Raw genomic sequence first — 26,685 nt, forward strand, 5'->3', positions numbered from 1 at the left:
TATAGTATTAAAATGAAAATTTATCGGAATCAATTCGGATGCTGCGTATTATAGACTACCTATATTTTATTTTTTTTGTAAGGTATGTTTGCAGGGTTTTTTACCGATCATTTCTGTGAATAATTTATTTTGATAGAATAAATAAATACTCAAAATGGTTTGAGAAATTACATTAAAAAAGTAACTAGAGTCTGAATGTCGGATGAAACTTCAAAGAAGTAATTATTTTTATTTCTTATTATTTTCTCTTCGATTTTTGAGTTTTATTTTTGGATAAAACTATATTTGTGAATGCCTTTGAGTGATAAAATGTGTTCAAAAGAGAAATATACGAGTAATAATGAAAAACCTAGTATTGTAATTTCTAACACCAATACATTATTCGCTTTACTTGGAATCCAAAAAAGCTTATTGAGGGCAAAAAAAAACCGGAAATTTTCCGTAAACATATATTGTGTTGAGCATGAATATCATAATATCAGAAATCAAATTGAAATTGAACAATCGGTAAATAAAACGGAAACAGAATGGGCGCAGTACCTACTATGGAAGTTCACTATAAGTACATACAAGTCACGCAATCGATTAATATAACAGTATTACATCAAGGAGTATATAATTGATTGAGTATGACAAGGTGGGATATGATAAACGGAGTATGCAGGTGTTTTATTGACTGCAGTGTAAATACTTAATACCAACTGTCTATTATATCAACAAACGTCTGTACAAATTAATATACCCACTCTTTTTACTATTACAGATAAACATGCGTGGATTATACATAATATGAAGTTTATTTTATCATAATAATGCAACGAAAAAATGTAATTCGAAATACAATGAGAAATCTCAATTGATCGGCAGGTACAATATTTTAAGGCAGCAGGAGTGACAGAGTTAGATATAAAATTATCTGCATAGACTTAGGTGTATATACCGGGCTACACATAATTTTTGATAGTAAATAAAATCGTCTAAAATTCACCGTACATCTGAACAATTATGTATTTTTAATTACCATTTATTTTATTGGACTAAAAAAAAACGGGTCATCTCCGTCTTATTTGCATAATAAACTGCGACGAAACTAAACCGATAAGAACGAGCACGAGATTTTCGTTAAAGTATTGAATCGGAAATGTCACATTGTGTAATCTCAAACACGTTGATGTACAATATATTATACAGTTAATAATCGTACCACGTGTGATCTGCTTTTTAGTATCATAAATTAGATCCACTGGCTCCACAATAAAAAGCGACATTATTATGTTTCGTGGGCCGAATTTTAATTAGCACCACGCATGCAACAACAACAAAATATAATAACGTACTGGCTGATTTCCCAAAACATGTTCATCCGCATTCTGTTCTTTAATTATAATATACATTTATTTCTTTTAAATTCAGGTATTTGGAAATTTTAAGTAATAATGTTTTCATTGAGACCTAACACAGTTGCGTTTAAATTCAAAAAAAGAGAAACAAAAAAAACATTAATAATACATCCCGATTTAAAATAATGTTATGCTCTTTGGATATATTATTATAAATTATCCAATAAATATAAAAATTTGAATAGATACCGTAAAAAAATGCAATAGAGCTGCGTATGTTTGGAGAACCATCCTGTAAACTAAACTATTATACGTGTACACCGCAACAGTAACACATATTATATTACTATCAAACCTGTAATAGTGCAATGGGTTGAGCTGAAATAATGATAGGCATATTCCGTGGATATTATGCAACTGTAAATAATTGACGACGAATATTCACTAATAATCGCTCAATATATAGTAATATTATGATGATATACTTCGCTGCTGAGGGTTATGTCGCTTACCATACGATAACCGACGACAACCGCGGTTTTCGGGAGGCATAGTATTATGCAATGGTCTCGTATCGATTTATCGAACATTAACGTCCGGCGGCATAGTCCTGTGATTTACGTATACGTGGCCCAACGAATCATCTGCAGAGTGCGATGGTCGGTGTTACGTCACTATGAGTACAATTTTAACGACCGCAAATTATATTATTTTCATACGACCCGAAGTCTAAAAACACAGCGATTGTCGTTGGAAATTATGGAGGTTGCAAGGCAGCGCATTTACACCGCTCAAATCGTCGTATTACTACGCTATTCGATTAGGAAAACTCAAACCAATTATCACAATTATGATCGTTGTCTTTGTCATAGTCGTCGTCGTCATCGGTTGGTAGGTTAATACGATTCGATCGTATTTCATTATCACATTGTATATTACAGTCTACTAGGAAAACATGACACGAATCCACCTAATTGCGCCGAGTGGAAAAACAGTATATTAATACTATGTATATATTTGCGTTCGTGCTTATAATACAATACGTACATCACGTCAACTCGAAATAATTATTATGATATTCGGTTTCGTTCAATAAATTGACATTTTCCGTTTTCTGCGCGCCCGTGTACCTGTTTTGACTATACAACGCGCCGTGTCAGCGCCATGAAAGCATATTTAATACTAATAATAATATTAAAGATATTGTTGGTATTGTATTATTATTATTATTATTATTATTATTATTATTATTATTATTGTTTTTGACATTAGGTACTACATCACACACCACATACAAATTTTTTTTTAAACGATAATAATTCATGATATTATACGCCTGGGAAATAATAAATATTATTATTTATTATGATATACATTTGTAGACACTAGACAGTAGACCCACACACACAATACAATAACATATTGTAGAGAACCCTTTCATAAAAATAATAATATAACATTATTATTATTATTATTATTATTGTATATTATTCCGTTACACCACACGTTTTTGTTGCTTTTTACTATCTGCCGTTGTGGCGCACACGACATGTTGCATTATCACAAATCTTCGTATAATCCAAAGATACTGGAGGAAGGCCCGAAATTAAAAACAAAATAATATTTCATTCTCGGTTGCGTCGCTCGTGAAACCTAGGCAACGGGCGCGGCCGCCACGCACGAGACATGTTTTTCTTGGACGTTTTAAGCCCCGGACGGAATATGGTGATACCGGGTTTTTTGGACTTTTGAGTATTATTGTACCGCGAACGTGGTGTCCTTTTGAATCTACCGTTTAATCTGTACACACTGTATGACATGGTGTTTCCGTATACTATACGTTTTGAGAAACCTCTCATTTTGTAGATTGAGTTGTGAGAAAAACACATTATTACGATATCTCATTTAGTTTGAAACATATTCCAACATCACAGAACGAGAATATATCAATACCGTTCGTAAAAACTTCTATTTTGATGAGTCACGCAGTTTTTCAGATTTTATTACGCAGATATTTTCTATTCCGGTTATACTAACATGAAATGATGCTCAATGTTTTACGGAAAACACAGACAAACTCAATAGTACACCACACGCTTTTGTTTAATTCAATGCGTGATTATCGAAACGAGATTGTCATACGTCCTCGAAAACGACGGTCACAAACGTTATACGCATTTTGTGTATGCCGTACATCTTAAAATGTAATATCGATCTGTGCGCGGTTATAATAGACGTGTACGGCATGACATAACTCTGGTCAAAGACATTAGAACACCCGGAATCGAGAAACGGAACCGAGTCGGACCCATTATTACAGAAGTGGTGAAGGAATAATGCAAAAAGCAGACGATAGACGAATATAATATGGTATATTTCGTATCTCCTGTTGCTAATTAAAACGTGGCAACTGGCAATATCGAAAGAAATCCGTCTCTAAAAGTATAATATTATCAAGTACTTAGTCTTGGTGGACGTGTCATGATATGTTCAAATTGGCAAATTTTTGGTTTAATCTCACGGACGTATACGGTGAAGTCTGATGTGTGCAAGAAAAAAAACATCAAATCGCGCGACATTGGTAGGTGTAGTGAAACGACGAAATTCAACGATATTATTATTATTATTATTGTACAACACTGCAGAACGAGCGAAACGAGGAGCCAAAGTCTGTGGTCCCCCACCTTGTGAATATAATAAGGTGTTTAATGTTTACATGAATTTTCTTTTGTCCGACCGTGTGTAAGCGTTGTACGGTTGCTTTTGTCACGACTGATATTTATCGATGAAACTTAAACAGATATGCACATCACAAGGCGCATTGTATGAAAGTTACGCTCAACCGCGATTTCAGAAAAGCGTGCTATATAGACATACTACGACATAATATTTTTGCTCAACGAGTATAGTACCATAACGCTGCAGAATAATATTTTGACAAAAAACGAAATGAATAATACGCGCCAAACACACACACACACACACACTCACACACATGTGCATATACATGTAGATTATTGGACGTGTATATAAATCCTCGTAGTATTATTATGTCCTGAGTTATTACAAACCGCCGTGTAAATAATGGCCACAACGTTTTAATATACTCGGTGTCCGCGATTAGATTAAAATTCAATTACGCGCAGACGTTTTTGCGACAGTTTATAATATAATCAAATATGGCAAACGCCTAAAATCCCAGTTTTCAATTAATTTTATTGCATAAAATACAATAAAATACTACGCATACGAGCGTCGCAATAATATTTAAGTAACGGATAAAAAACGTTTAAACGATTTAAATGTCATCACATATGTATTATATTAAATGATACGATATCAACCCGAAAACGTGTTTACGTAGAATGCGTTTGTTTCAATTTTAAAAGTATTTAATAACCAAGGGGTAGGACCACAACTTACCACGTATTCTAAAACATTTTGGCGTTGGTGATGCGGTGGCTCCGAACGACGTAACATATTAAGAGAACGCTGCCCGTGCATTTGTTGTCTCCGTCTTACAAGCATACGACGTAGAAGATATTTTTAGTTCACTAGTTTCAATCGTGTGCTGTTAGTTTTTGATGTCACAGTGAATCGACCTGTTATCAAAGTTTTAGTAGAAAAAATTATCCATGCTCAAGCGTCTGTGGATTTTTAATTTAGATATTTTAATTTTCCGGTGAGATATGAGCTTTTTTGATTTGCATCATTTCACACAGTACTCGTATCTTGCTTGAAAATGAAAATATAGAAAATCCGCCTACGCTTAAGCATAGATAAAATGTTCTTACCTAAAAGTTTTATAATACTTAAATTCACTTTAATATCAAATCTAACTGCACACCATTCAAACTAGTGAACGAACATTTGCTATGCGTCGTAAGTTGGTAAGACGGAGACAACAAACGCGTGGGTAGCGTCCTCTTAATTTTATACTCGATTTACGGATCAGTTATAAGAATACGATAATTGTATTATATTGTACTTTTAATTTCCTTAATAACGCGCATACACAGGGTTTGTTTGATATTTGAATTCCGCAGTGTGGTTTTAAAAACATTAGATTATATATTATACGTCCAAATAGTATGCAAGTCGACAATCTACCGTAATCTTTGTGTTTTTGTTGTTTACACTCGTTAGGCGTAATAACATGATCAATCTGCAGTGTTAAATTTTAGAATAAACAAAACTGGAAGCTTTTATTTGACTTTAAACAAATAAATGCTATATGACTGTGTTTTTTTGGATTATTTTTTTCGGCGCCACAATCAATCCAGCTTGATATTTATCGAACAAACTTTATTTATGTAATATTATTTTATATTCATTTCGCTGTGAATAATAATACGGTTATGCATATTAATCGTTCCTCATAATAAAAAATACGTATTAAATTATATATACATTGTATAACAATAACATTATAAAGCGAATATTACTAAATACAAATAATGAAACGATCATATAAATCGTGATATTTGAATACTACTTTCATTTTTACCTTCAATTTTCATTTAAAATTATATTTAACAATTTAGTTAGATATTGTATAGTTTATTTTATTATGTACACAAATGTATTGAACGACATTGTTTACAAATAGAGAAAAATAAACTCTCACACATCCATTAGACGCTATCGATTTATAACGCAAAACTTATAATCAATATCAACGTAAAACAGCTTATCAATATATTATGATAATATTATGTGCATTGTGCATGTATTATTATTTATTATTATAATATATTTTAAATGAAAACAATTACGATACAACACTAAAATTACAACAAGCCCTTTTCAAAATTAAAATTTTATTTTAACCATTAGTTTTTGTTTTTGTATTACACCAATCAAGTTTAGTAAATATATTTAAATGGAACAATAATGAGTTTGTGTGTTACAGAAATTCCACAATTTAAGTGTAATAATTAAATATAATATTATGTATAATGTAGTGAATTAAAACTAATTTGTATTGGTTGTATATTAATCTATTGATATACGGATGAGTCATTAATTGTAACGGAGCCTTTACATAAACCATTGAATATATTCAAATAAAATATATGGATGACTTTCAACAAATATCTGCAAATCGTACTGTGGTTACAAAAAAAAATCTAGAGCGAATTTTCATGACAACCAAGTGCCCTTTAAAATACTCGTATCGACTTCGGGTCTCTTTTAAACCAATCTACGAGTGTCCTTTTATCGGTAAAATCCACAACATTCCGGATATCACCATTTTCCCTCATGCTCACCATTTAAATATAGACCTCCGGTTTCAGATATTTTTTTCTTAATATTTGTTTTAATTTTTTGCTCCACTGTGCCAACAAATCGGATTGGCCGAAGATTATACAATTGGGTTATTGCGAAATTCTAAGCTCCCTTTATTTGCCACAGAGTTTTTTTTATTCCGTCTCTCTTGTTTTTTAAAATATTTTTCACGCTTATGCTAATATCAGGTAAAATCTTTTTTACGTCAGATCATATTTATAAATTGAATATCATACATAATACATAAAAAATTGTTTACTGCAATTCATATGAATGGAAAGAAATTTCCACGATAATTACTGAGAAATTCAATCGTTTAGTGTTTAAATTTAATTAAAAAAATTGCATTACACGTTTTCAACAGAATATTACTAGGTACCTATAATTATTTACATTTAATAAATACATATATGTATGTTGTGAACATTACATGACTATAATATAGAACGACGAGTGCACAATTTTGCAAAGAACTTTGAAAAGCGTGTGTTCGATAGAGCAAAACGAGTGAGCGGAGGTTGACGCAAGCAGTGCGCCGTAGAAGCCTGTAAAGCTATGGTTTATATTATACAATATATTATTTTCATTACATAATGTAAAAATAGAAATGAATATCAATACACGTATTAACTGATCACATAGGAAGGAAATTGTATTTCCGAAGAATAATGGTATTTTTACCTAAAGACAACAATACAAATAATATTATATTATATTTTAAAAACTAGAATAAAAAATATCGTAATATCGAGTATATATGGGTATAATTTGTTTTTTTTTTAAATGTATTGTTATTTTTATTTAATTTTTTTGTTGATATATAATATAATGTAAAAGATTTTAATTGCATGGTAAGTACATAATAATATTGCCTTTTTGTTCAATTACATAAATATGATTTTTTTTTGTTTTAAGTAGGATCTAAATTTCCCAAAAGCTCTGTCAGTATAATACATTTTGAAATCATACGTGTAAATACATGGAACACACCATGATAGCCACGTGCGGGTTGGTATTAAACACTTACTAAACAGTAGTAAATACACAAGAAATGCAAATACCTTCTTTTCACTATTGGTGCATACTTGTTAAATTTAATATAACTATATAAAATAATAAAGGTAACATCTATTAGGCAAAAATAAAATTATGTGTAGATAGTAGGTACCTACCACGTTTATATGTGACCATTAATTCGCATTATAGTTAATTTGAATTCATCAATCGTATTAAATAATTAATGAGCATTATCAAAAGCGTTTATGTGCGCCTAACTGTTTCGAATTAATCGATCTAATGCGCATTAACTGTTACATATTACATTCCTGGTAATAGACTCATATATTTGACAGTAAAATATTCCAAATCCAACCAAACCTAAGGGCTGAAATAATAATAATATATTCTTTTAACCAAAGTAACAGTTTTACTTCGCATAATATATTATTGGAATGTAGGTATAACGTTTGTTAAGTTTTCCAATTTCCTCTGCACACGCATTTTGCCTCACTCAAGTGTTTCAAACTCTAACAATGTGAGTTTTGAATAGCTACAATCGAAACGATACAACTTCAAATATAACGAGTAACATACATATTATAATATGAATACCTATATACATTGAAAACCATATTCACGATTAAATTTTGAGATAGAAAAGTGTGCAATAATTAACACGTTTACAAATAATCATTTTTGTACGACCTAAAATAGACTAGAATGTGATATATGCATAGATGTTTCACATAATTTACAAATCAAATATTACATAAACCTACTTATAAAAATTATATCGAAAGTGGTCTAATGTGGAGCGGTGTTTGACCTCAGTCACAAACGTGTTCTGAGGTCAAGCATCAACCAGTGTCACTAATTCCCGGATGGATGACCATAGGTCATTTGGGCTTCAGTGAAAATTCCTCGCCACATAAGCACGTGTTCAAACCGACCGTACACTGTCTCACAGTTCATAACCTACTAAATATCCTCCAGCCAAATGATCAAAGATGTTTAAGCCTTAACTAAAATAAAATTGTGAACTACAAAAATACAATAGATTTCCCATATAAATGATACACCTAGATAAGTCTTAACATGCAAAAAATAAATGCTAAATGAGACGAATAGCCCTATGTACCTACCTGACACGTATTTTGAAACGTGTAAAAAACATTTCAAACAAATATTCAGTGTTATATAATTTAAATATAATTTATAAATAAAACGTCAATACAATACCCATGATAATGATATTAAAAATACCTACATTTTAAAAATAGGAATTTCGTTCACGTGCACATTCTTTTTGATGTACGAGTGTGTGATGTTCACGTGTCGTATACGCAAAATATAAACGCGAACTCGTATTCTTTTCGAGCCCTGTGTACAGTTAGTATATGCAGTATCGTGTACTATACAATATAATATTTTGTATTATCATAGATAATGTGATAACGTTCGCGTTGACATGAAAAGAATACGTTAAGGACACGCCACCGCGGTTAACATACGCGGACATATTGTGCAGGGTGAGAAAGAGTTTCAAACAATACAAATTGGGTCATTGCAGGAGTTATGAAGACGTCTTAATGCGGTCCCGAAATTCTCTGAGTAATAATATATATATAACCGACGCCCACGGAACCGGAGCACACACTTAAATGCGGCTACGAATTATGCGCCGTAACACAAGATATCAAGTTTGGACGTGCATATACAGACAAACACGTGCACTTATAAATTCTGCACGTGCATCGATCTTGGAAGACCAACGTGCTATTTTCATATATTATTATATTGTTCACTTATTGTGTGTGTGAGCGTAATACGCATCAAATAAGTATATCGCTTTATCGACTATATTATTTAAGTTAATGATATTTTTTTTATTACTGTTACGTCTAGTGCCTACTACAGGAGTCATCATAAGTCTACCTTTGTATAACTATTTCCCATCATGCTCACCGCTATACAGACAATTGTGTGTGTATATTTATTTATGCGAACAACAATTAACAAATTTTGAGTAATACATTTTGAGTACATCGGGTTTAAGGAAAGTGTGTTGAAGGTATAAGTAGTTTTTACACTAGTTAAAATTATTAAACTAATAGTCAGAATAATGTTTTTTAATATTATATGCTTGAAATGATTATATTATATTGTGCTGTAGTAGATAATTACAATTCATACTTAATTGTTTACCTACTTAAATATATTAATTTTCGTTTACTTGAATGTATGTAGGTACTTGTTATTTTTAAAGGGCTAATGATAGCAATATTTCATACAACCCATCAATAGGATCAGCATTAAAATCCAAAGAGTTTCGCTTTCGGAGTGAGCAACTAAAACGAAAATATTTATTACATAAAATAACTGTAAAAAATTGCAATTTGTATGAATGGTATCGCGATAAAAATACTGGTAGGTAAATTATTAGAATCATCGTTGTACAATAATTGTACCACAGTATTATACATTCCTCGCATCACTCCCAGGAATCTTGAATATTATAATAAAGTTTGTACCTAATATATTTTTTAATAACACTATGTTGAGATGGGTCTGCAATAAAATGTCAATATATATATGGTTATTTACGAACGCTTTGCCAGCTATATATACACTGCAGACCCGTCGTAGAGCACTAAAATTCCAAAATATATAGTGCTAATGTATGGTACGTTCGCTCGTCGACTAAATAAATAACTATATAATACGACGTTAAAGTTAAATTTTTTTTATTGGAATGATAACACAGTTCGCATATACGTGTTTCGACCTCACACGAGTAATATATTAATGTGCGCCGAGGTACCGCGATAACGCTGTTTTTCACACGCCGTAAAAATAATATACAGACGACTCTGCGGTGTCAAATAATAACAATACATTACATTAAAATATACTACGATGATATTTTGACAAAAAAAATTTATATAAGAGCCAAAAAAAAAAATGCTTTCATATCGATTTTCTTACTATACAATTTCAACAAATATTCAACATACATTTACCAATTGCATCAAATTGTTTGGTAATTGTTCCGTGATTTTTAATCCCGCGCGATGCATATTTTTTTTTCTTGAACACTACCTTGAATTAAAAACTTATCCGCTTTCGATAAAAATTTTGAAATTTCGACACGAAGGAAAATTATTAATTATGGTCAATGATTGCAGTTGGTCCGTTTTAATCAAATCATTATGTCAGTAGTAGTGCGTACACGACGTTACTCATACCTATAGTTTAATCTATGAATTCAGCAGTATACTGTAGTTGTTAAAAACGATATTGTTATTGGTTATAATAATCATTTTATACTTATGGTTAGGTAACTAAACTATGACCAGCGTATAAACACCAAGTTAGTTGTTTTGAGATAACAGTTGTACCAACGCGGTATACCCAAGGTTCCTGAAAATATAGAAAATAATGTTGAATGAAAGTTTGTACGAAACTTTTGCGAAGTTATTAATTATTTAGCGTGGTGTGGCGCACGCGCATCGTCATGTGTACAATAAATGGAGAGCCTATAGAGCATCTCTTCCAAAACAACGAATATCCTAATATTTATGCACAACTACTGTCCTCCTGTCCTCTATACTAGTGGTTTTGCAGGGATGATAATAATAAAATGTTTAGAGACGATTTTTGTTCGTTTGTTTTGTACTACAATTTATAATATGACACTACTCTATTATGATTTATTGAATAGGTGAAAAAAAAATTCGTTTGTAGTGGTCGATGACGACGGTGGCCAGAGAAATCCAACCAACAATATACGTGCATGAAAATCATACAACCTAGTTAACTTTGCACTATTCAACAAAAGAATTCACGAAGTATGCTCACCCAGTCATCCCAATTTTTTCTTTAAAAGTAAATGTATATTCACACTAATTTTAATTTCTTTGAAATCTTTTTCAAGTTTTCTTTTTTAAATGTTGATATATCTAAATTTAAATTGATAGTTTTGAGTTAGTTAATTTCGGATACTTTTTTATTTTGATTAAAAAGTCCTATGATAATAGCTTTGGAATATGTGAAGGCTATAATTGTTAGAAAAATAAAATAGTTACTAATATTAATCTTTCATAATTTTATAATTTGTAATAATTGTAGGAACAAAATAAAATCAAATTAATGGATAATAATCCATGGTAAAATTTTTGTAAATACATAAGAGGTATTGAGATGATTTGAAAATTATAGTAATTTCTATTAATTTATAAACATTTTATCGTTTTAAAAATTATACAAGTATCAGATTATATAGTAAGTACTAGAATTAATGTAACATTTATTTTTATATTTTTGTAAAATCATTTGTAAGGACTTTTGTCTATAGTAAATGCATTTTCATAACTCAGAAACAACTATTCTCGTTGAAATCTTGATTTAGAAAGACTAGACAATTTTCAGTTTTGAGTGGTGAAATGTTGATGTGCATCTTTGGTGAATCTATATGGCAAATCCATGCTGATATTATAAAACATAGCACACCGCAGAAATAAGACAATATTCTAATGATGATTTCGAGGTGTACGAAAACCGCATACTTTTGGTAACGTTCCCTGCCACAGAATACACCGCTATTATATAAAGCGTGAGCTGCAGAAAGAGCTTGGAATTCGATTAAAAATTACGCCGACGCGAACGGTGGTTCGGATGCTGACGACGGCAGAGCACTCGAAAAAAAAAGAGATACGTTAGAAAAGAGTGGCACGGAGAGAAGGTATGTGTGTGTGTGTGTGTGTGTGTGTGTGTGTGTGTGTGTGTGTGTGTGTGTGTGTGTGTGTGAGAGAGAGAGAGAGAGAGAGAGAGTGAGAGAGAGAGGGAGAGAGAGGGAAAGAGTGGGGAAGAAATAGAGAGAGAGAATATTTTTTCTGGAAAAAACACGAACCCTATCGAGAGACACTCGGTGGCATTTATACACCCGCGTTCCGATATCTCTCATAAGTAAACTCTGTTAACGATTATTGTTTTTATACGAGACTTATAATAATAATAGTATATGGGCACAATAAAAAAGTATAATAATAATAATATGTACTACCTACCACCTACGTAAGTGTCATGATAGTTGACACGATTTCGTCGTTTCCGCAAATCACGCGTTTTCGTGTGTATTACCAACGTGTTAGCCCCATACGTCATATTATAATCGTACCTACTATTTCTACGATAACGTGTATACGTTTATTTGTAAACAAGAATTACCTAGGTCTTGCAGTATGGTAAAATCAAAATATGGTTTGATTTATTATGTATTAAAACATCTGAAGATCTGTGGAAATTTCCATTCAAATAATTCATTCCATACCATTCGAGTGGATTACTACGACACATGTTTTGCCAACATTATAGATACCAAAGATTTTAGTTGAATTGCACAATGATACACATTATCTTACCTTACATTAATACAAATGTCTAAACTAAATTATACATTGAAAATGAATCCAAAATTATCAAATGTTATCATTTTCAACGAAAAAAAAAATGCTAATAAACATGAAATGAACGTAGGTAAGTAATTGTTATTGACTTTGGGCAGGGTGTACTTAACAACTATGTGTGCATTTAAATCAGTTAAATCAATCCAAAATTGTTTTCCTGCAACTAATCTATAAATTAAAAATCAAACACAGATTCTACAATAGTTAAAAGAATATTCTGATTTAACAATTACAATACCCATATTCATAGACCATACTTTTGGCTTTTTCAACATTGTGGATTATATTTTATAAGTTTATAACTGTTTAAAAAAGTAATAACACAATGCTGGCTTGCGTTATGTGAGCAAAGCAACTTGATAATGTATATTTTCACAGTCTCTACCTGGCTTCATTTTATTTATCTACCTAAACGTATTTAATTTTCGTTTAAGCTTTATGTTTATCATGTATGTTTATAATAATTTAAATTTTAAACCAAAACTTTCTTTTGATGTATGTCAAAAATGCATGAACGTAAAATACTATAAATTCTATATGTACCTATTGTTGTGATCAAGTGTGTGCTACGAACTGAAAGGCATTCACTGTTGAATATTATAATATTAATATTAATTTTAACACTTATTCCATTAGTGGATTTGGTATAATCAAACACTATACAAATGAAAAATAATATTATTTAATGGAAATTAGTAATTGTATATAATATCATTATAATAATAAAGTGTGCTCCTATAATTTTTCAATGTTCAGAATGTTGAATTTTCATTAATATAAATACATAATATTCACAAAAATAGTTAATAAATATATTACATATTATCTGTTTGAAACTTAAAGAATAAATTATATTTTAATATTTTACTTAAAAGCAGTAATAATAAATGGATGTACATAGTTTAAGGATAAAATAAAAGTTTAGGTATATTATTATAAATGGTTAATCTAATTTTTAATATGATATTTATTATATAAAGTTTGATATAATAGCATATATTATAATAGATTCTGTTACCCCCACGAATTCATGAAACCAGGCCAAAATTTTAAATGATTAGATAATAGTATTACATAAGTAATAAAGAAAAATACCTACACATCAAAATATATTTTTATAACAAAATGTGATACATTATGTTAACATGTGACACAGTTGAATTTGTATTCTAATTAGATTCACTACGCACATTATTAAAATGAAATATAGTTTTGTAAATTATTATACATTAGAATATAATTATTTATTTATTTATTAGAAAAAAAATGAATCATATTTATTGTAACACAATTCGTGTTTTTTTTAATCCTTGAGGTTGCATAGAATTGAATCAACAAACCAGGGATTATATGATATTAATTGAACATGAAAGGTGAGTGGATGACTGATATGTACTTATTGACTGTTTTTCTTTCATTTTCCTTCATATTTATATAATCAACAGTTAGACTTAATTAGAAAATGACTTTATAATGTTTGCTCAAACAAAACAAAAAAACAATCCATTTTTCATTTCACACTTAACAACATTATTTCTCTATACGTACATTTTTAGACACTGTGTTAACAGTGTCTACAGTTCATCATTAATATATATTGAATATCAACAGCTCGTAGTTTAAAATAGTTCGAATAGCAGTAAAAATAAATTGAGTGTCAAAAAAGAAGTGTGGAATCGAAAATGTTAATAGGTATATAAACTGCAAACATTTATTTATTTTAATTCACTCCTATACTTCATGACCTATCTAAATTTCTGCAATGGTAAATTATTTAATCTAAAGTCTTAGAGACTTAGATTCAGGTAAATTTAAATCACACAGACAGAAACTGTTTAGTAAAAATGGCTGAAAGAAAACGGATTATAAATAGAATACCTAATTTGTATTCATGGGTTACCACTTAGGCACAGTTAATAGTATTAGTCTCTAAAGAAAAGCTTAAAAATAAAATAACAAGATATATTATGTTCATATTTTATTCAATTGCCTATATTCGTTAACATAATTTCGACACACTCAAAGTTAAACTTTGTTGTGATAATATTTTAATTATTCATTATTGTTTACAATATTACTGTTCGTAAATATATTTTCTGTTATTATTTAAAACAAAATTCATATTTTAAAGAAGTTATTTAAATTGTGAGTGCATGTTATATTTATTAATAATATAAATAAACAATTTTATCACAAAATAATATTCTTTTGAATAATAATTTTGATAATATCTGAACTAATATTATACTCCGTATAGAATGTATAAAAATTGCATTTAATTACCTTTTTTTATATTTGAATAAGGGTAAACTATGGTAATTTACCTATATACAACTACTATGGAATATAAAATAATGAACATAAAATATATTAAAATATCCGTTTGATTTTACCAGAAACTGTATATACGTATATCTATATAGGAGTATTTTAATTAAAAACTTTGTGACAAGTTAGTTATAAAAAAAATGATGTCATCAGCGTGGTATATTCTCATTTGGTGGTTAATCGCGAGCAAGTCAGGTTCGATTAAATCGTTACCAAATTCTTTTATACGAGTATGTGTATGCATTTTTTTTTTTGTGTTAGTGGCGGTGATGAGGTGTGGTGTGTGAAAAATAACAATTTCCAAAAACAAAATTATTTCTCAATAATAGTTTTTCGTTCAAGTTTTAATTGAATTTTTTAATTACTTCATTTGTCCACGTTAAGCGATAACAGAATGAGTGGTATAGGGAGACGAGGAGGGTGACGCGTGACGAGTGAACTATACGTCATCATCGACCGTCACCGTAGGGCCGATGGTTGCAGAGGCGACTGCAGCAGATATCGTTTATTTCGGTTTTGCTTGATCATAAAAATAGCCTGAATAAGTGATATAAAAATAAATAATATATTAATATAAGTTGAGTTTGTAAAAAAAATCATATTTCGCTATCCAGGTGGTTATACCGATAAAATAAAAAATATAAAGGTTCTAAAATGTTGAGTTTCATAAGATGTAATTACTGCTACTCCAAACTTAAAATAAATTATTCCCAATAGGTGGTTCGTGGTAGTCCTAGCCATGGACATTTGAACATGAAGCTGACGATACACACGGGAAAGAATTATTTATTCATTATAATATTTGGGCTATTGTAAACTCGACCCCGATTTTTCCAGGTAAAAATCATTGATATGTAATCTCACCTTGAATAAAAAAAAATATAATAGTCTCACGACTTATGTTCTTATACCAAAATGTAAAGGGAAAAAAACTATATACGATAACACGATAAAGTCATTATAAGCATATGTCGACTTATGTACATTTACCCTAATGCCACAGAAATAAGCCCGGATCTTCTCATATATAATTAGTAATTTATAATATTTTTGTGAATTATTAAGCATTATCTAGAGGATACCACGACTCAAGAAAAAACAATTCTCAGTATCCTCCAAACAATTATTTTCATTTTCATTTTTATACTACAAAAAAGTATGAAAATTAATTTTAATAACATAGAATTATATAAATTTAAATGTGTAAGGTTTATTTTTTGAGTAGAAAGCTATAGCACATTTAACGCATTAATTTACTAATGTATCTTTATAATATATTTTTAAATCTCAATGAAAGAAAAAAAGATATTATATTAAATGTAATTTTGATAGGGGTTTCTAACTATTCTTAATTTTTATTTTGGATTTGGGAATATAAATATTTTTTAGACTGTTTATTTTAGTATAGGTTTAGGTTTATATTTATTTCAATTTGACTATGTTGGAATATGTGCTAGGGAAAGTTGAATTAAACGCATTATTTATTATTTTCAGATTATGTTGCATTTTCTCATTTATATAATATTTTAACGATAAAAATAATACGGCCGAGTTTATAACTTGATTCTAATTGGGGGACCTACTGCCATGTCCTTGTAGGTAACTTACAATTTTTTTTTATGTTTAAGCTTGGGGAATGCATCCCAAAAATATTGACAGAAAATTCCAATGTACTTTGGCAGATAAGATTTGTCTCTTTGACTTGGACACAAATTACCTATTCATTTTCAAAAATACCCAGATTACTATTGAGACCCTAAACAAAAATTGAGTTGTTACATTACTTTCGTTACAGATATATGCACTGTTGACCATCAGCCCGAAGAAATATTAATTAGTATAGCTATAAGTTCATATAAACACTATAATTTTACGTTCTAATAAATATTTCAAAATGTCCTAATAAAATCATATACGAAATTAGGTAGGTACTCTATGTATGACCAAAAGGAAAACATTTTATTCATTAATAATGAAATCCAAAAATACAATTTAGTTCCATTGTATTAATTAATAGCATTCAATGAATTGATATTATTAGCGAACAATTTCTCATTAATATTAAATTATAAATACCGGCTAAATTATAATAGTGAGTTACACTCAATAATTGTAATTATTATTAACTTGATTACGTTTTATTAACAATTTTAAATTGGTTTCGTTCCATTTTACTTTTAAGTTTTTATTTAGATTTATGATACTATATTTTATAAAAAAAAAAACAATCCTTCGAGTGCTTAAATTAGCCCGCCTTAACTTTTCATTATTACAATGCTATTGGAAATCATAAAATAAATACCATACCCAATTTACCTCTGGCGAGATAGTAATGTTATTATTTAATGTGATCGAGTTGCGTCCGGTGAGTTTGAGACACAAGTAGCCAGTTGGTAATTACGTGGGGAGATGTGGGTTTATAACACCTCCGGATCTTATAAAATGTATCATTTGTATGTAAAGATGAATCGGGACCTATTATCATGTTAACTTTCATAGGTAAACACATGGTGATGACGATTTTAGAACCTCGATTTTTCTGTTTGAGGTTATAGAGTGAGCTCTGATACGTACATAGTATGATAAACATGATGCATTGATACATATTGTTATAAAATCATTATGTGTATTTTTTTTGTACAAAAATAATTAGGAAGTTAATGTAAATAATCAATGATTAATTAAAATCATTCAAAAATAATGAGCATCGTGGGATATAAATGTCCGATATTCTTTACCCCTCTTGACAGATTCTATGATATAAACATACTGCAGTCGACTCTGCCCCCACACACGTATACTCAAAATGCCCCACACGCAATCAAGCAACTACCACTGCACGTAGTATCGGACCTAACATTAGATTAGACCAATTATTATATATTATTGTGGTCTAAGTTGACGATATTCTTCGTACGTCATATAAATGGGTACAGTGTAAATATTATCATTTATTATAATAAAAGCGTACTTACGCGAGCTAGGTTTTTTTCACACACGGCGGCCGATAACGATGAGGGGGAGGTGGGGGGGGCAGGACACAAATGCTCGACGACGGTCAAAGGCGGAGGAAACGTGCGACAAGTTCGGAATAACTACGCGGTGCGACGACCACCGGACACCACGACGGTGGGCGTTCAGTTCCGACGCGCGGCGCGAGACCCACTACGCGGCGGTGACGACGACTGCGACGACATCCGTGACGACGGCGGCGGCGGCAATGACGGCGAAACGCAACGGCGGCAGGCCCGTCGAACAACCGCCGCGGCGGCCGGTGTGGCGTGGTCGCCCGGGCAACGGCGGCGCGGCGGAGGCGCGAGAGTTTTTTAAAAAAATTTCAAGACCCGTCCGCCGCCGCCGCCCCCGACATGTTCATATCCCGTGCGAAATTTTCCTGCCAACTTACTGTGTGTAACGTGCGAGACAACGAGCCCGAGTATTTTTTTTTTTATTATTATTATTATCAGAAAATTATTTTGCAATCCACACGAAAGACGTGCATGATCGGAAGATTAGACGATGTGGTACGCCACGCTGAATCGAAAAATAAAATGAACGGTGCGCGGTGAGGCGACCTGCGTATTTCAGTACCCGGCCGGGTTCTTTTTTTTATAATATTTACGGTGTTGTATAAATTATCGTATTCTGTAGGATGTCTCTGGTGACTGGTTGCCTTTTGAAGAAATAATAATGCGGATCAAAATTATTGTTCGGTGAAATAATTTGTGTAGGTTTTTGCACTCGAACGAAATTTGATTCTATGAGATTTGGCTGATTCTTTGAGTGTAGGTAGTTTTAGGTTTAGGTGGAGGTTTTTATTTGTTACATACCAGGGGACGGAGCTTATATTTTGACGTAGACATATATGCATTGGAAAGCTTGCGATGTTTTTGTATTGGACGATTTCCAAAAGGTAGCTTCTATACAACCAGGCTAGGTGGATTATTAACTTGTATATTATGTTAAGTTTGTTAGTTATAGAGACAGTTTTGACATGAACAGAGCCACAGAAGACTTAGGAAATGGAATTTAGTATATAGATACGCGTTTTTGTATTTATGTCTGCGCTCCATGTGAGTCGTTTGTCAAATGTTAACCGGAGATATTCGACTTAATTGGCTGATGTTAGGACTTGATTGCTTCAGAGACTGATGGACTTTCACAATTTAGTAAAAATAAAGTAACGTATCACGTATGTGATTCATTAACTTTTATTTTATAATTGGCCATTAGTAAGCTGATACATTGATATTTGAAACAAATTTTGTTTACGAAGTATATAATTATAGGTCCCTTGACTTCAATATTGCTCAAAACTATTATATAGTTTATATAAGTTGAAAACCCTTTGAGGACAGCTCTACTTATACTTCACCTTCCGTGTGAAAAAAACGCATCTCCATAATTGGACGAGTAAAGTTGATTTGATTTAGAAAGACAACTTCGCAGTGGTCTCATTTTGGTATTGGAGACGATTATGTATTTTCTTAATCCTAGCTTTTAGAACAGCACTAATTTTATTGCCACTGTCCAGTTTGACTCCTCCTCATCAGAGTGAGCCGATCAAAACCAACAAAGGGTCACAAGTATATATAATATTTGGTTGATGTCATTTCTAAGAGTGGATCACTACAAAGTAAAGAATATTTTTTTTTCAGTGTGAGAACACTGTAATACAAGTTGTTGATTGGACTTGAAATATTTATTCTCGTTTTTACTTTTTTTTTCAGGAGTTTTTTTTATTTATGCATGTAGGTACAACATATCATAAAAATTTGTTCATAGTACTTATACCTCCATACTATACGACACAATGTAAAAATAAATGGTTTATTGAGATAAAAATATATTCAGTAAGTATAATAATATACGACACGAAAATGAATTAGTTAATCATGAGTGGCTTTATGGACCTATTACATTTTCCACATGTTGGGACTATAAGACACTTACTTCAGATTTATACTTATACATATGGTTTATGTATGTATTTATTTATTGATGATAGTGGGAGAATTTAATATGGCACAGATATGTATAGGTATCTTACCTGGTCATGCAAACACTGGCTCTTCGATTCGTTACAACCCAAAATAAGAGATTTCATATAATATGTGATATGATATATAAGGAAAAATACGTCCGATGTGGATCTAATATGTTATTAGAAATGGATTCTGAAAATTTGGATCGTTGAAATATTGCATGAATTTAGTGTTCGGAGATACGCTATAACAGTGTATTATCGTTAAAGGGTAGTAAATATTTTAGCTAAATGACCTTAGGTGAAATATGGTCTTTTGGAAGGTGAAAAGGTGTACCAAAATACATATTTTAGGAAATTTTTTCGTACACTTTTGATACCAGTGGTTTATTTCTAATTATAAAATCAAAAATGTTCGAGAAAGTTGAAATTAGCTCATTGTGCCTGTTTACAATACTTTTTGTTTCCGTAATTTGTTCTGACTTGATATTACTTGAGAGATAAGATAACAAATAATTACGGTACCTAATGTAAATCACGGCTAAATAGGTATTATTGTCTAGATCGAGACTAGTGAATAGATTTCGAGACGATTCAGAGGGATGACACACGACTCCGTACAATAAAATACTTTTTACTCTACCCGATTCTGCTAATTTTCGTTCAACGTAAGATTTTTGTATTTTACCTGAATATAACACGATTAAACATAAAAATGTCTGCGACGTTGTCAGTTATGAGAAAAAGTGTAGTAATATGATTATTAATATTCAAATTATATTGTAATAAAAATAAAATATGATTGAAGTAATAAAATAAGTTATGTTTAATAATAAATATTATATAAATACAATTATAATAATTGATTCATGTTAATATGATTAATAATATCATAATATATTGATTATTTATTTTTAAATTCTATCGTATTAAAAATGAAAATATATTAGTTTAAATAAATGATAACTAAATAAACCAGAGTATGTATGAGTTGATTCCTTTTTTATCGTAGGTACTAGGTAGATCTATAAAAAATAAGGGAAAATAAGTATTTATGAGTGATAACATTAAATAATTAAATCAAAAAATTTAACTTACTTTAAAATAGTCACAATTGGCTGAATAAAAAACTAAAAAAAAATTGGTAGACTTAATTAGCTAACCTCCCCGTAATAACTCCTGGGTAATGTTACGCTGAAGTTCAAAAATCAACTATAATGATCGAAATTACTGCATGATCAACTTGTGGACCATTAACTTTTAATGTGCTGGGAATCAATTCATATACGTCCCCAATGTGAACTCGGGAATCAATTAATACATGAATTAAAAATTAACTCGCCCACCCCGCAAATTACAAAAACCAACACATTAAAAAGAATTTGTTTATATATTGTAATTTTATAAGTACTAAGTAGCTAGTAGGGCTTATTTACTTATTTTCTGAGTATAATTGTCTTTTAACAATATCGGGAATATATTAAATAATTAATATTCTTAAATGGCAACTTACTCTAGCAGTCTAACAGTAAATTTTATCAATTAGGAAAAAACCATTTGTACAACAAGTAACAACTATTTAAAAAAAAAAGTAGTAAGTAGTCTATCCGAATCTGCAGATAAATTGGCTTTACTAAAAAAGATGGCGCTGTAAAGGCGTCACGTGAATACTTGCACCAAAAGGTTTGAACAATTTTAATATAGTACTCGTCCCTTTCACCTCTCAAAAATCCTAATTTCAATCCAAAGTCTACCAGCTGAAATATTTAGTGATACTCTTATTAGCGGGTAAACACACTGTATAATATCATATGTGCATGTACAAGTACATCGCACCGACCAGTGTTCTAATAATATTATGCACCACATTGTTTCCGTACATCATATTATCATAATAACCCTGTTTATCACGTGAATAAAAACAAATGTATAATTTACACGTCTCGGCGTCGGTTTTCGCAAACCGTTGTATGAAATACTACGTGACAGCGTGTATAAATAAAATATTTTACGTTTGTTGCCGCTGCCGCATTGGATCTTTTTGAGAAAACGCTCTTATATTAAAATCAGTAAAACGAGAAAACAAATATCATGCTGCACTGCAGCACACCCACGCAATCCCAACCAACGGAAAAAACCTTTTTTTGTTATCGCGTTAACTTGTTTTTATAATTTATAATATTCATAATTTTGGTAGGTATAACCTGTAAACTTTAGATCGTGTGTTTTCTATTTTGAATGTTTGTGATAAAGATTTTAGTACCTATCTAGTTTCTTCTGAGTTTCAGATAATCCAATAATCCAGTGAGCTCCGGTACTATAGCATGATAAGCATGGTACATTGGTACATATAATTATAAATTATAATAAATAACAAGTATGTAAGAAATATTATCAATTTATTTTTAACATAGGTAGGTTTATATGCCTTTTGGGTTGGATACAAGATTTTTTGACTATGACAGATTTTTCATTAAGTTTTGATTGTCGTGGTTATTTATTAATAAAAACACATTTATGATTCATAGAGGAAAAATATCGATTATCGTGTTGTGCTTTTTTTTACTCTTTGTGACAAACAAGATAAACACAAATGGCCTTATAATTATAGCCGGGTCACTGGAACACGTGTAGTACAACTATAATAAATTAGTATAATTGAAGTATACACCGCAGTTCATCCCGATGCCAAAACCTGGCTGGATTTAAGTGATAAATAGACTGTATGATAAACCGTACTAAGCTGTTATCGCACACTCATCGATAACAATATGTATCGGACACTGAGGACCTAATGGATTTTCGTCATCGGTCAACGACGAGTCGTCCAAATGTTGAATGTATCCATTTGTAATTTATGCAGGAGTACACATTTCAATCTCAGGTGGCAATTCATTAAAATAATGATGATGGAATTAAACTTTAAAACACATTTTCTAATTTTTACCACTTTATTTGTTTTGTGAAAGATACACGGATTATTAATAAATATTATCCCTCAAACTATATCACTTTAAAATTATGTAATGTTTATGAAATATAACGCATACGATATAGAGGACATCGCATTCGATAAACGCTCATGAAATCGTTTCTGCCACTATTACTTTATCGTTTACACTTTTAAGACTCTCCATAAATATATTAAATGTGTATAGATCGAAATAAACCAAATTGTCTTATGTGTATTAAATTGCATCCATTTATGAATTAAATGCATCATATATTTGTACTAACTTAATTTATATACTAATTTGTATTATTGTAGGAATCGAGATTAATTCTTATGGGTTTAATTAGTATACCTAATTAGTTTGTTTAGAGTACATAGACCAATTTAAAATTACTGTTTAAATATATTAACTATGAAGAATAAAAAGTAGCACATAAAAGTTTTGCAATTCTTTCAAACAAGAAGATACATTTAAACAGAAACTAAACACATAGGTTATTTTACTAAATTTTTTTTAAATACCGTCATAGGGTACAACTTATTGATAAAGTCATTTTTTTTATTGGACAAAACAAAATACATTTTGTGTTATTCCAAAATAAGATAATATTGGGAGAAATGGAGGGAGAAAAAATATTACTTATCACATTATAATATGCAGCATAATATTAGTATGGAATACCGAATGACAGTAATATTTAGAATGTTTTTTCCTAAGCTTTTTCGTTTATTTTATAAAATCAGAGTTTTTTTTATCCTTCATTGTCTATTCTAAGCACATAATTTATATGAAGTGAAATATGATAACTTGAGAATATAAATTAACCTTAATTTTAAATTATTTTTGTTTGGTTAATCGTGAATAAAAAATGTAATTTAAAATTTACAGTAGTAAAATATATAATACTAATATAAAAGATGAATTTTAATTAAAAAGAAAAACAGCTATATTTAAGTAATTAAATATTTAAACTTAAAGACGTTACTATCAAAATATTTAATCAATAGTTTTTGTAAATATTAATTAATTTTAGAAACGAAATAACGTACAAAAGTAATTCAATATTGGGCCTTTTTTGTAATTTGTAGCATATTAATCATTTAAATTTGTATCTTTGATTTATTATTTGCTTATTTTTGAAGCAACAATAATGAGAAAATAATAGCTTATAATGTAAAAATATGAGTAGTATACAGTGGTTATAATAATTTATATTACCATGCTTATTAAATTGTTTTGTACACGTTATAAAGATAATACAAATTTAACGACGTGATTATTGAAAATTGCACAAATAAATTGACTGTGTATGAACTCATTATAAATATTAATAATAGGTCATATAAAGAACATGCTCTGATTGGTTGATTTGTCCACGTCATCAAACCAGTTAATTATTAACATACTCCCATTATGGTTGGTCAATGGTCAATTACTTAGATGTCTAAACAATTCGATTGGTCCAGAATAAAATCCTGGTTGATAGGTCAGTATACACAATAGAAAAGCATAAACAATAAGAGAAGTTTACTGTTTTCATTTCAACTTTCTGTATAGATACTTATCTCCAATACAAAAAAGTAATAACGCCATTGTTCTTGATAGCAATTACTTGATGCTTCAAATATTTGAATTGTAATATAAGTCACATCACTTTTTGGTATATGTAGAAGTTTTGAATTTTCCTAAATACCTAAATATACATATTAAAATCATAATATTTTTAATTACGAAACATAATCATTAATCATTAATCGGACTATATTTAATATTACGCTTTCGACTTGCATGATATGTAATTTATCACTCCCATTCAAACCTTTGTTCAAGATGTTTCAGTTCAATTCGATTTTTACAAGACAAGTAGACATTTATAATAGTAATAATATTATACACTTTTAACTAATATCTACAGCTATATACAATCTGCAATATTGCAGTTAAATTTGTTTCTTGTAGAATAATGATATAAAATCCCAAGAACAATATTTTTAATTTTCATACAAGATAATATTATTATGAAAGCCCAATATTATCAATATGCCTACGAAAACGTTAAATTATAAAAATTGGTGAATTTCACTTGACAAGTGGCAATACATCCTATTGGTCGCAAACCTGAACTTCGTCGTGTTCGAGAAAATTATATTTTCCTTTTGATAGTAAACCACGTAATTGTGTTTTAAGCTCATCTTGAGGGCATCAATAGGAAAATATAGTTAAAATGATAGCGTTCTATAATCCTGCAGTATATGATGTGTCCCCAGAGTTTTTGTAGCATTATAAATGTATGGTATACTCTATACATACATGGTACACACACACACATACATATATATATTATGTATATCATATATGTGTAGTGTTTTACGCAAACTCACACAAACATATTTATGTTCACGTATAAATCTTAAGTGTTGGACGAAAAAATCGTTACAAGTCTGATCACGTAAACTATGACGCCAGATGCATAGACAAAAAAAATATATTAAATTGCGGCTGTGGCACGATAACGCAGAAGACAATCGCGGCTTAGCTCTGTAATATTTAATTTTCGTATTAATCAATTTATATGAGGAGAACTTGTATATTATGTATGTTTTGAGAGTAATTAGTATAACATCTTATCGTAATTGGAGTAGATGGCCTTAGATCTACCAGTAATGGTTTTAAATAATAAATATATGCTTTCATAACTATCAATCAACTTCATTTATGAAAAAATAAAAATATCAAGTTCAGATAAAAACATTGAAAACCCGAGTTTTATTTTTATTTTAACGACAAATTGTGTGAAAACAATAGTAATATAAAAATCAAAGAAGGAGATATAATGTATTAATGTTACTCCCCCCCTTCCCAGGCAGAACCCTATATAATAATGGTCATGGTTCCTTGCAGGGGCCCGTGCGAGCTGTACCTATGTGTATATTATCAGAGAAAACCGATGGTATTTTTATAAACGTCTAATGATATAATAATAATTAACAACATTTGTAATAATTTAATACCGTCGATAATGTTTTCGCTGTACGCACCGCGTCTTCAATACACACAGGATAGGAATGCAATTATATTATTTTTCATTAAATCACTCGCTGTCGGCGGTAGTTTAAGAGGAAAAAAAACCAACGCATCATTGGCCGCCGTAATAAATTCGATTTCGCCGAATCGACTATCGTGATAGAAATATATTGCGGCGTTGAAGCGCGCCGTCGTCGGATCCTTATTTCTCCTGTAAGTAAAGGATCAGCGCCATTCATTGCACGATTATACACCAACCAATAACACGCACGCCGGTGCAGTGTGTATACGTATACTTACGA

General features: G+C 30.4%; 1 protein-coding gene across 1 annotated transcript in view; it reads right to left on the reverse strand.

Annotated features, from left to right (window-relative positions):
- Positions 1-18,625, reverse strand: part of LOC111039345 (Kv channel-interacting protein 1-like) — a 110,116-nt gene extending 91,491 nt beyond the window's left edge. The window contains exon 1 of the mRNA XM_022322823.1: positions 18,397-18,625. The gene's annotated coding sequence lies outside the window, so the exon portion shown is untranslated. The remainder of the gene's footprint in view (positions 1-18,396) is intronic.
- Between the last annotated feature and the right edge of the window lie 8,060 nt (positions 18,626-26,685).

This window comes from Myzus persicae, unplaced genomic scaffold (genome assembly GCF_001856785.1).
Source record: "Myzus persicae strain clone G006 unplaced genomic scaffold, MPER_G0061.0, whole genome shotgun sequence".
NCBI lineage: Eukaryota > Metazoa > Arthropoda > Insecta > Hemiptera > Aphididae > Myzus > Myzus persicae.